Genomic DNA, 9949 nt, shown 5'->3' with positions numbered 1-9949 from the left:
TTGGAATAGATACTTCTTACATAAAGTTGTATAATTTAAATATAGATTATTCAATAATTTTTTAACAACAACAGTAACAACAAAACCAAGTCTTAAGTCCCATTAGGTGGCATTGGTTATATGAATCTTTTTCCATCAATTTATGCGATCATGGACTATTTTTTAAAAAAAATTCAAGACTGTTAAATCTTTACTCACTATCTCATTCCAACTTATTTTAAGTCTACCACAACCTCTTCTACTGCCCCCCAAAGTAACTAACTAACTCTTCTTCACTAGTGCAATATGTGACCTACGTTTCAATTGCTCAAACCATCTGAATCGTCCCTCCCTTATCTTATCTTCTAAATGAGTTACACCTAACTTATTGCAAATATGTTCATTCTTTAATTTATCTTTCAATGTTGTACTACTCATCCATTTAAGGATTCTCCTCTCAGCAACTTTTACTTTTTGGATATTATATTTCTTCATCGTCCAATATTCTGATCCATATAGCATAACTGACCTTATATTCATCCTATAAAACTTTCTTTTTAATTTTAAGGGTATTATATGATCACAAAGCACATTTGAAACACTTTTTCATTTTACCCAAACTACATTAATTATATGCATTACATCATCTTCAATTTCTTCTTCAACTTGCATAATAGATCTAAGGTATCGAAATCTACAAGTATTATTTATTTCTTCATCATCAAGAATAACTATGTTCTCGCAATGTCCCAGAGAAGAAGGTATCGAAATCTACAAGTATTATTTATTTCTTCATCATCAAGTATAACTATGTTCTCGCAATGTCCCAGAGAAGAGTCTAGAATAGTGAGGGGTAAAAATAATAAAGATTTGATGGACTTGCCACTGACCTTTTATTTACATAAGTGCGGTTTAGTTCAACTAATTACTATTCATTGATTGGTGTCGAGACTAATCCTAAACCAATGAACTAATAGTTAAGATCTACATTTACTAGAGTTAGAATTGAGAGTTCAGTTATGTGAGAGGAAGGTACTAGCACCCCCTACACATCTTCTTTATGAACGGTACTTAATTAACTATGGATTATCCATAAACTGAATCTAATGGTCATTAATGAACTCCTTAATAAATAAATAAATAATATTAAAATTTTAAAGAGAAAAAAAAAAGGGGGGGTGTAATTTAGGATTGCCTAATAAGACCTCCAAAAAAAGGAATCTTATTACATAAACCCTCCTCATAACTAATATTGGTGAGGTCTGAATCACTTTTTTACCCTTTGTTTAATCATTGGTACGTACACACACTAAAATAGAATATATATATATATATATATATATATATATATATATATATATATATATATACAGATAATAATCAAACAAATTCATCAAATTTATATATATATATATATACAGATAATAATCAAACAAATTCATCAAATTTGAGCAAAAAAAAGTCTTTAAAACATTCCTAAGTTTCCAAAAAAAAAATTTAAGATTTTTCTAAAATAAAGTTCAACATTTTTTCTACAATTCTCTAGGACTTTTAAAGATTTTTTCTCCATTTTATTTATTTTTGGCATTTTTTTCCTATTTTTTTATCCAAGTCAAAATAACTCAAATAATTGTTATTTTTTATTTTTATTTTTTATATGTTTTTCTAATTTTTTCTAATTTTCACTAGTTTTTCCAACTTTTAAAACTTAAAAAAATTAATTAAAAATTAATTTATAAATAAAATAAAATAAAATGGTGGTTATGGTTACACCAGCTCAATTGATTTAAACTGGTCAACTTAGGTTGACCTGAGTCCAACCGAATTGACTCAATTGAGGAAAAGGACTGTCATGTGTCAGCCAGCGGTGACAACATGTGACGCTATATTTATATTTTACATTTTTTATTTTTTTATTTTTGTTTAAATTTATTATAGTAGGGTGACATCAACATGACATCACTCATCACATGATAGAATACTATGGACTTTGGAAGAATGTCATAGATTGCTGATATGGCAGCAATCTACAGATAGTCAGGATCACGCCACATCGCTACCCAAACATGTTGTCTTGACTACGCCACGTGTCACCATTTGTATGGTGGCACATGTCCCACTAATTATATATATTTAAAAATCTAATAAAAAAACCCTATTTTTCTTTCCTTTTCTTTTCTTTTATTTTCTCTCTTCTTTTCTTTTATTTTCCTCTTCTTCTCCCATACCATCTCTAACCTCCCTCTCTCCTATGTGCATCTCTCTTTTGTTCTTTATTTTTTTATTTTCTAACCTCTCTCTTTTTCTTCGATCTTTTACTCTCTCTTTTCATTTTTCTCATCTTGTTTTTTTGTTCCCCAAATTCAAATGAAGTAAAAGGTAGAGACAATTTAAGTATGGATCTGAAACCTATAGGTGAGTTTTTCCTTTTATTTTGTTTTTTATTCAATTTTTTATCTGTGATTCTTTGAATTTTCTTTCAATTTTTCCTCGAAAATTTTCTCAGGAACCAAATACAGTTTAGGGTTATTTGAGATCAGACGTATATGGTTGGGCTACATTTGATTTGAGCTGGATTAGGCCTTTGACCGAGTAAATTGGTAGGTTGGGCTTAGGAAAGGACTAAGCCCAGTTAGGCTTTGAATTGAGTTAGATTTAATTGGGTATGGTTTTAACAATCAGATTGATGGGTTGATTTGGGTCCAGATAATTAGGTGGGGTTTGGTTTAAAGTTTAAATGTACTTAGTCTAAATTCAATTAGGACTTGGCCAATTGGGTTGGACCTAATATGATTTAACATAGGTTTCTTGGGTTCTAAGAACGCTGGATTTGGGTCAATGGATCAATGGATAAAGGTTAAGGTTGACCTGGGTCCTAGGTCATCGAGTCATTTGACTTGAACCTGAGTCGGATCAAAGGGTATTTAGATCTGAGCTTTTTCGGATTCAAATTTGGACTTAATCTTTCCAATATGGTTATTCAAATTTTGAGACAATGTTGAATTCTGTTTCAAACTCAAATCCCAACTTGAATTTAAAATTCAGCAATGCCAAAAATTAAAACAGGATTAAACTGAATAATATAAACCTCTATTCCAAAATTCTGCTAACATATTCTTCCTTCGCTCAAACTCTCTTCAAAGTCTCCACCACTCAGTGAAAAGTAAGATGTACTCCCAAGAGGGGGTGAATTGGGATTTTAAAATTTATTTTTACCTTATTTAATTAATTCTTTTTTAAGTTCAACAACCACACATACAAAGTTGACTTACAATCACAAGTTCAACGGAAAATTAATTTAACTAAAACATTTATGAATGAATATACCAATTTGAATATCCCTTTCAGCAATTTAATTTAATCCAACTAAGATAACCAAAAACAAGATTCACAATGAAGAGATCTACCCCCAACATCCATGAGGGGAGGGATTTTTATAACAAACATATTGCAATAATGTGGCCAACATGCATTCACACACAACACACTCCACTATTAATAGAGTTGGTGGCTATTAGATTTTCTATATTATTGGCTTACTCCACCATTAATAGAGTAGGTGGCTACTTAATTTTTTTTATATTATTGACAAATTATTTTTGTTCATGAAATAACCAAGAAATGTTATCAATTTCCTATTTTAAATAGAAAATCATCAGTTTGTCTCTAATATTAATTATATTCTCAGTGGGAGCCAAAAATATAATAATATTCCATTTGGACTAAAAATTTTATTTATTTGACTAAATTAAATTATTCAATTTATTTATCAAATAATAAAATAGATAGTCCACTAGCAAAGATCAAAACATTCATTATTGTGCTACCCCATAGGTTCAAACTAAGCTGGTAGTAAGTTGGTCAAACCAATCTACTAATCAAGGTTGGCGTCTAGCAACACTCCTTAATAACTAGATAGTATGAAGTACACAATTACGTTCAAGAATCCGTTGAAGAATAATGTAGTATTTTCTTCTGTCATTACAACTTCAGGTATACCCTAGGATATGGTCCAACTATCAAATCTTAATAGGTAACCTATTATGTTCAATGTCTATTATAACTGACTAATGAATGACATAAGAAACTTTTTTTCTTCTTTCATTCAATTTCCCTAGCTAAGGTCTTAATTTAGTCGTTATAATTAATGACAAGATAGAGCTCAAACTCATTACCATGAGTTGACGGATTCCTTCTTAATCAATTATTAATTTTATAAGTATTAAATCATACCCAATATCTTTTCAATTATCGCCCTAGGGCAATAGGTGTCCAGAATCAAAGTGTGATCAATAACATGTTAATCACTATGAAGATCTTAGGTCAAAGAAAATATTTACATTATATTCCTCAAGAAAATATCCTATTGACAGTTTGATAGTAATTCTAACAATTAGGAATTTTCATTTGAGTCAGTTCAATGATCATATCTCCATATGCATCATCTATATATGCAATTTTGTTAATGAGATCAACTAATCTCTATCTTATAGAGACCACCACATATATGTTGATCTAATCGAATCATTAGTGTCCTAATATTAATGATCCTATGACCAAGAACAATTTGGATTAAATAGTAAAAGACCTAACTCTCATTATTACACACTCCATCATGATGACAAGCCTACAAATTTAAACAAGATCTTTATTTAGTTAATTAAATAATTAAATAATAAAATTACTAGTGTCATTTATTAATTAAAACTATTTGATAAAAAATGTGTTCAAACTATGTGAGATTGGATCTTGGACATACTAGTTCAATTCCCGATAGAGATAATAAATGTCATTAGTGTTTATACTCCTCAAGTAAGCTTAGCAAAAAATCTTTAGAGAAAATTTTGGGAAGATATGGATAGTATTATACAAGGCATACCAAGGACTGAGAAAATATTCATAGGAGGAGATCTGAATGGACACATTGGAAGGAAAATAAAGGTTGTGAGATGATACATAAAGGATATGGATATGGAGACAAAAATATGCATGGGGAGATGATCTTAGACTTCATTATGTCTTGATTTTTTTTACAATGAATACTTATTTTAAGAAGAGAGAATAACACTTAATAACTTTTAAAAGTGGACAAAATAGAAGTCATATAGATTTTTATGTTTTTTAACTAAAAGGGTAGATCGTTTATCATGCAAGGATTGTAAAGTAATTCTAAGTGAAAGTCTAACCACACAACGTAGAGTCTTAGTGCTAGATATAAAATGGGAGAAAATGGATTAAATAAACTAATGTAAGAGAACTAGGTGGTAGAACCTAAAGGATAAAATATAATAATATTCAAAGAAAAAATTATCAAAGATGGGATTGGACTATAAAGGATGGAATAAATACAAATACTCTTTAGAGTAAATTAGCTAGCTCTATTATAAAGATAGCAAAAGAGATTTTAGGTGAATCTAAAGATGTCCAAAGAGTCGTAAAGAAAAAAAGAATTTGGTATAAAACGTGCCAAAAATGTAGAAACATGGATAACCTTAAAAAGTATAAAGATACGAGAAAAGATGCAAAAAAAAAAAAAAAGAGTCATTAGTAAAGTTAAGCACAAATCATTTAATAATTTATGTGAAAGATTATATACAAAAGAAGAGGAAAGAGGTATATTTAATCTTCCTAAAGGTAGAAAAAATAAGAGTAAGGACTTAGAAAATATAAAATGTATAAAAAGTGAGGATGATATTGTCTTTGTTAAGGATGAAAACATGAAAGATATATGATGAAGTTACTTTAATAAGTTGTTTGATGAAAACCAAATAGAAGACTTAAACTTAGAATTGACAAATGTAGAAAAGACTAAAAATATGGGACACAATTATAAAAATTAAGAAAATGTCAAATGAATGAAGGAAAACCACTTTAATATCTATGTACAAAAATAAAGGAGATATTCTAAATTGTTATAACTATTGTGAAATTAAATTTATGAGTCATATGATGAAATTGTAGGAAAGGGTAGTTGAACAAAGATTAATACTAGAAATGAAAGCCTTGGAAAATTAATTTTGTATTACGCCTAGGAGATCTACCACAAAAGATATATATCTTTTAAGAAAATTAATGAAAAAAAGTTTAGGAAAAAGAAGAGAAACTTTCATATGGTATTTATTGACCTAAAGAAAACATATGATAGGGTACCTAGGGAAGTTCTATGATAAGTTTCAGAAAAAGTAAATAAATGAAATGTATGTAATAGGTATACTAATGTCATTAAGGATATGTAGAATGGAGTGATGACTAGTGTAAGGGTTATAGATGGAGAAACTAGAGAATTTCAAATCACCATATGTGTACATCAATGATCTATTTTGAGCCATTATGTAACGAACAAAAATTTTTATTATTATTATTAATTAATTAATTATTATTAATAAAATTAATTAAATTAAGAAATTTGAGGATTGTGGGTATATATATATATATGTCTATATACTTTAATACATATAAGGATAAATATTATATATATATATATATATATATATATGTATATGTATATGTATATGTATATATATAAAAGTAAAGTAAGGGATAAAGGTAAATAAAAAAAAAAAAGGAAAAGGAAACTTAGTTCTTAAGCTTCCTGTAGCAAACATAAAATGGAAAGGAAAAAAAATTAAAAAAAAGAGCTTCACGCACAGAAAGGGAAAAAAAAAAAATTCACATCAGTACATCTCACGCTCTCTACTCCTCTCTCTATGATTTCGTGGCAGATTCTCACCCAATTGAAAATCTGAAAATACCACTGAACTCCATTCTTCGCCCCCAACATTTCTACTGAACTGGATTTGTTGTAGGAGCAACGTGAGCATATCTCCTGGGGTAAGGAAATTTCCCATTCTTACCTCAATTTTTCTTAAATTTTAAGCCAAATGGGCGATGGACATCACCACGAGAATTTAGGGATGATTCTCTACAAGTCTAGCGGAATAGATTTCTCGTGGGGTCGTTGTAGAAATAGCCCCAAAATTAGGATAAATTGGTTATTTAGAAATTAATTATTATTTAATTATTGTAAATTAGGAAAGGTTAAAATAATATTTTATTGGGATTGATTTGATTGAATCAGGGTTCGGGTGAGTGCCACGGGTATTTTGGGAGGCCTGCACGCGTGGTTCAGGGAATCAGGTAAGGGAAAATAAAATTATATCAGTATTTTATTAAAGTGAACTTGTTATTTACAAGCATACGAAATTTATTATTTATCGATATGATTTTTTTTAGAACAGCTTGAGTACTGGAAAATGATGATTTTGTTTAAGGTTTATATTTGGGATAATTGTATATGATACTAAATTAATGTGACATGGGAACAATTTTTCCTAATAAATTGAATATAAATTACTATAATATTTGGATTTGCATGTGGAAATGTATTGATCTGTTGGACTACTGTGTGGGGATGTGTTGATCTGTTGGATACCTATGTAGTAATGCATTGATGCATCTGTGTGAACTAACTAGTGTGGTTATTCGTATCCATCTCAATATAACCTTGGCATGAGGAGGTTGTTATATTGCCTAGATATAAATCATGATATCATGTTGGCAGGTCGAGGAGTTTGTCATATTGTCATTTATATGGGGTAGGACATTGGCAGGTCGAGAAGCTTGTTCTAGTGATGTACGACAGGTAGGCCATGAGGATTGGATACTGGTGAATAGTGGTGCCTGTGTGGGTCACGTGTTGCGGAAGCTGGAGTGGTGCTTGTGTGAGCCACGTTATATCCTGTGTGGATAATGGCGCCTGTGTGGGCCATGTTTTGTATCTTGTGTGGATGGTGGCACCTGTGTGGGCCATGTTATGTACCATGTGTGGGTAGTGGTGCCTGTGTGGGCCATGTGTAGACAAGAAGTACGTTGGTGCCTATGTGGGCCACGTACTGATATGTACGCAATTGCTCTGTGTGGGCCACGTACTGAGGACATTGGAAGACGAAGTATAAGTTGCATGATTCCTGTGTGGATGTGTTGTACATGTGAATTTAATTCAAACATAATAATAATTATATAGCATCCTGTGAATGCATATGTGTGCATGCAGCAAGGTAAACATAACACCGGGGGCTTGCTGAGAAAGGCGAGCGCTCTGCTAGGTAGTTTCTTGGTATCAATGCAAAGGGATGCTACTTGTATGGGTGGGTAGACATCCCGATCCTCTTTACCTTTAAAATAATAAATATATGTATACTGATGGCGAGGTAATTCTTCACCTGAGGGTTTACTGAGTAAGGTGAGTGCTCTGGTAGGTAGTTTTTAGCACCAGAGCAGAGGGAAGCTACTTGTATGGGCAGGTAATCTTCCCTATTCTCGGGGACTTTCACCTGCATAAAAATTATGTACTTGTGCATATTGGATGTGTGTGTGATATCAGGTGTCAGTGATATTATTAATGATACGTTTTCTCAGTTGTTATTGATTTTATATGAGAAGCAGTTTATTTTAATATATAAATATTAAAACTCATTTGTCAAACACTGTTATAATTTATTCCACCCATACTGAGAAGTGTCTCACCTTAATGGATTAACAACTTTTCAGGTTCTTCTGAAGATCGGGTTTGAAGGCCTAGGCTGGGACTGTTTTTGCTGCTTTCTTTTTGGGGTATTGTGAGATACTGATATATATACAGATATATATTTGTACTGGGTTATGTTTTAAATGCTGATTATGGATACGGATATTTGGATGTTGTAGTATTCGTTTTTGGGTTGTTATATAGAACTCTGGTATTTATTTGAGGTTATTTATTTATGTTTCGTTGCGTGCATGTTAATTATGGTATCAGATACAGGTGATTAGAACATGTGGCACCCAGGCCCCACTTGGCGGGTTTGGGGCATCACATTGTGGTATCAGAGCATTAGGTTATAGGTTCTGCAGACTTTAGGATTGATTAATACCAGAGTATAAGTATGAACAAGGCCAAGGAAAAGAATGGGTAGATTAGGATGTTGATAGGAGATTTTGAGTTTTGTTTCGTAGCTTAGAGGTAGAAATCCCTTGATGGACTTCTATGAGTTTCTGAATCCGTCCAGTTTCAAAAAATCACGGTGAATCCATTGACGGTGATGTTTCTGAGGAGAGAGACTGGAACTCAGAATTAGAACTTGAGGGTTAGGTTGATTTGGGGATAAGCTAGTTGTTTGATGTTTTAATTGAGGATTTAAATGTTAAACTGATCAGTTGTTCTATAAATGCACCTAACGTGATATGAAGGTTCTAAATTCGCTTTTGTCCTACCCGCAGGATGGATTCTTGGGGAAAGGATGTTGATGTTAGAGGGGAGAATTATGTAGGAGCTACGAGTGTAGAAGAGATCAATACGTGCACTCTACTCCGGGGTTTAGCTCGGCAGGTTTGGGAAGAATTAGGCGAGACTCTGAAGGATAGAACTACCCTCATGTGAACCAGGGTTGTTCGATTGACCAATTTACTCCCCTGAAACCTTCTGCATTTGTGGGCGGTGTTGACCCACTCATAGCGGAGAGCTGGGTGCAAGAAATTGAGAAAATATTGGCAGTATTATCTTGCACTAAGGCACAGAAGGTTCTTTTCGCTACGTTTAAGCTAACAGGGGAGGCCGAGCGTTGGTGGCAAGTAGTGAAGCTGCTAGAGGAATAGCGGGCAGTATCCACGAATATGACCTGGAGTCGATTTAAGGAGCTTTTCTACGATCGGTACTTCCCTACCGCCACTAGGGCTGCAAAGGCAGAGGAATTCTTCCACCTGACTCAGGGGCAACTTACTGTGCAGTAGTACACTGCGAAGTTCATGGAGCTCTCCTATTTTGCACCTTTTATGGTTCTAGATGAATTCCAGAAGGCAAGGTGGTTTAAGAGGGGATTGAAATCGAGAATTCATGAACAAGTGGCAATCCTAAAGGTACAAAGCTTTTCAGAGCTGGTGGATAGAGCCACCGTGGTAGAATTGAGTCTACAAAGGAGTGTAGAGATGGCAG

This window comes from Malania oleifera, chromosome 13, assembly GCF_029873635.1.
Source record: "Malania oleifera isolate guangnan ecotype guangnan chromosome 13, ASM2987363v1, whole genome shotgun sequence".
NCBI lineage: Eukaryota > Viridiplantae > Streptophyta > Magnoliopsida > Santalales > Ximeniaceae > Malania > Malania oleifera.
Note: the sequence above shows the minus strand (reverse complement) of the source record.